Genomic DNA, 3,744 nt, shown 5'->3' with positions numbered 1-3,744 from the left:
ACTTATTTCAGTTTAGAGCTTGACATTTAAATGTTGCATTATGTTTTGCTATGCTGTGCTTTCGATTAAAGCATCCCATGTAGGGGTCTATATTTTGCTGCCTGCTTATGGAGATGCTTCAAGTTCTAAACAACAACAAGCCCATGCTGTAGATAAAAACTCATTAAAAACCCATTGCTCTCAATGCTTGGTGTCAGGGAGAGTAATTCAGAGACAGTAGGACAGAGATAGGGAAAGATGTGTTCTACATTTGTTTTCTAGAATTATTTATATACTAAAAATGAAGTAAAGGCAATGAGCCCACAAGCTGGGAGCACATTAAAGTTTGTTCAACATTAGGTGTCAATGTATTTAGTTCTTGCCTTGTCTTCTAGTAGGAAGTGAATCTTCATTCAAGCAGGAGGATGATAGGATGCACTGTCTCAAAGTTCAGCAAAGAGCCTTAATTACTAGCTAGAGGATTCTTCAGAAGTTTCCCCCCCACACCTGGGTGGCGGCAGAGCTGGTAACCAAGGTAGAAAACGCTTTGGCCGAAACTTAGTGGCTCTTCGGGATGGCAGCAGCTGCAGCAGGACCTGCAACATCTCAGCAGTTTTTCCATAATTTCTCAGATGCTCTAATAGACGAGGACCCCCAGGCGGCGTTATAAGAGCAGACTGAGGCTTTGGAACGGAATCCAGATGATGCACAGTATTACTGTCAGAGAGCTTATTGTCACATTCTTTTTGGGGAATACCGTGATGGTATTGCTGATGTAAAGAAGTCTCTTTAACTCAATCCAAATAATCCTACTGCTTTCCCGAGGAAAGGGATGTGTGAATACCATGAAAAAGACTATGCTTCTGCTTTAGAGACTTTTGCAGAAGGACAGAAATTAGATAGTGCAGATGCAAACTTTGCAATCTGGATTAAAAGGTGCCAGGAGACTCAGTATAGATCAGAATCTGAAGTGTCTGCATCTCAGAGAACTCAGTCAAAAATCAAGTATGACTGGTATCAAACAGAATCTCAAGTAATCATTACACTTATGATCAAGAATATTCAGAAGAATGATATAAATGTGGAATTTTCAGGAAAAGAGTTGTCTGCTTTGGTGAAACTCCCTTCTGGAGAAGATTACAAATTGAAGCTGAGGTTGCTTCACCCTGTAGTGCCAAAGCAGAGCACATTTAAAGTACTTTCAACAAAGATTGAAATTAAAATGAAAAAGCCAGAGGCTGCGAGATGGGAAAAGCTAGAGTGGCAAGGAGATGAGACAATACCAAAACAGTTCACAGCAGATGTGAAGACCCTGGATCCATCATCATCTCATTATACAGGAACTGGGATAAATTGGTTTGTGAGATCAAAGAGGAAGAGAAGAATGAGAAGCAGCTTTAAACAAGTTATTTCAGCAGATCTTCTCAGATGGCTCTGATGAAGTGAAATGGGCCATGAACAAATCACTTATGGAGTCTGGTGGTACAGTCTTGAGTACCAACCTATCTGATGTAGGTAAAAGAAAAGTTGAAATCAACCCTCCTGGTGATATGGAATGGAAATAGTACTAAATGAGTCAATTTGCTATCACAGTAAATAAATAAATAAATAAATAAATAAATAAATAAATAAATAAATAAATAAATAGCTAGAGAGAGCAGAACCTCAGAATAGAATCTCCAAATTCAGTTTCTCTCTCCAAAAAGATCATCAATTTGGAGTATCACTTTTGACAGCTATCAGTCACATTTGTTATGGACCTGATGTCACATGAATTGGAAGCACAGGTTAATATAAAGTACTAAAGTACTGTATTATGGGGCTGTAACCTCTAAGTGTAAAGACATATCTGATCAAACACTTACGTTTCTTCTGTGTAAAATATCCATAGTTTTTCTATTAAGTAAAGCTAGCCTATAACAAAGTGCATGGGTAGGAGAAATTGCTGGACTAGAATGTGGAGACACAATGAATACAATTTTGGGATATGTGATCTATTGTTATGATTTTATTAAGAAAAGTACAAATCTACTCATAACTTCCCCCATTCTCTTGGATTCTATGGAGGTGAATAATGGAATGAGATTGCTCCTTAGGTAGGCCATAATCTATACTTGCAAATAATAAAACACAAGGCTAAGTCTATTAAGTAAAAAATGATCCTAGGTAATATGCACAATAAAAGGAAAATAATGTGTCAGAGAAAATAGTTTAACAAAGTGAATGTGAACTGACAGAATGGTGCTTCAGCCAGAGCTGCTTAATGCCAAGTCTGATGATCTGGGTTTGATTCCCAGGAACTGCAGCTGAAAGGAGAGAACCATATAAGTTCTGTCAGTCATACTCAACAATGTCTTAGTTTAGGTCTACTGCTATGAAGAGACACCATGACCATGGCAACTCTTATAAAGGCAAACATTTAATTGGGGCTGGCTTGCAGTTCAGAGGTTTAGTCTATTATCATCATAGCATGGCTGTATACAGGCAAACATGGTGCTGTAGAAGTAGCTGAGAGTCTTATATCTTACAGGCAAAAGGGAAAATGGATTGTGACACTGCACAAAGCTTAAGCAAAAGAGACCTCAAAGACCCCTCCCCCCAACACACACACAATGACACATTTCCTCCAACAAGGCCACATCTCCTAATAGCACCACTCTATATAGGGGCCAATTACATTCAAACTACCACATTCCACTCCCTGACCCTCATAAGCTTTTAACAATATCATTATGTAAAATGCATTTAGTCCAACTTCAAACATTCTCATAGTCTATCACAGTCTCAATAATGTTTAAAAGTCCAAAGTTTAAAGTCTCTTCTGAGATTCATGTAATCTCTTAACTGTAATTGCTTATAAAATCAAAATCAAGATACAGATCACATACTTCCATCATACAATGGCACAGGCTATACATTACTCTTCCAAAATGTAGGGAAGGGAGCATAGTGAGGAAATACTGGACAAAAGTAAGACTGAAAACTAGTTGGTCAAACTCCAAAAACTGCATCTTCATGGCTGATGTCAAAGAGCTCTTCAGATTTCTAAATCCATTCAGCTTTGTTGACTGCAACACACTTCTTTCTTTTGGACTATTTCCACTCCCTGTTAGCAGCTCTCCTCTACAGGTATCCCACAATTCTGATATCTTTAACATCTTGGTGTCACCAAGGCAATCCAGGCTTCAACTTTAGAGCTTCACAAAATAGCCTCTCCATGCCTCCATTCGGGGACACATCAGCAGCTTTACTCAGGCACAGAAACAAATTCCATAACTGCTGTGGATATCACTCTGTATAAATAAAATGCTGTTTGGCCAGTGGCCAGGCAGGAAGCATAGGTGGGACAAGAGAGAAGAGAATTCTGGGATGTAAGGGCTTGGGCAGGGAGATACTGCCAGCCGCCACCATGACAAGGAAGAGCCACATGACGAAGTTAGATTAATAGAAATGGGTTAATTTAAGATAGAAGAAGTAGATAACAAGAAGCCTGCCACGGCCATACAGTTTCTAAAAAACCTAAGTTCCTGTGTGTTCACTTGGTTGCTTCTGAGTGCCTATGGGCCTGGCAGGTGAGAGAGATTTGTCCTGACTGTGGGCCAGGCAGGAAAACTCTAACTACATATAACCTGTTACTTTTATCATTAACTCTAAAGCCAATACTACTTGGCCCAAACTGCTAAGTTCTGCTGCTTGTTGGTGCTGGAACATAGCCCCATCATTCTATTACATCTTCACCAGCTTCTTGTCTTTCACTGCCTAAGC

The 3,744-nt window shown here is 39.3% G+C and overlaps 1 pseudogene; it reads left to right on the top strand.

Annotated features, from left to right (window-relative positions):
• The first annotated feature begins 553 nt into the window (after nucleotides 1-553).
• On the top strand, nucleotides 554-1,544 carry LOC118580831 (annotated as a pseudogene).
• The last annotated feature ends 2,200 nt before the right edge of the window (nucleotides 1,545-3,744 follow it).

This window comes from Onychomys torridus, chromosome 3, assembly GCF_903995425.1.
Source record: "Onychomys torridus chromosome 3, mOncTor1.1, whole genome shotgun sequence".
NCBI lineage: Eukaryota > Metazoa > Chordata > Mammalia > Rodentia > Cricetidae > Onychomys > Onychomys torridus.
Note: the sequence above shows the minus strand (reverse complement) of the source record. Positions and strands in the feature narration are given on the sequence as shown.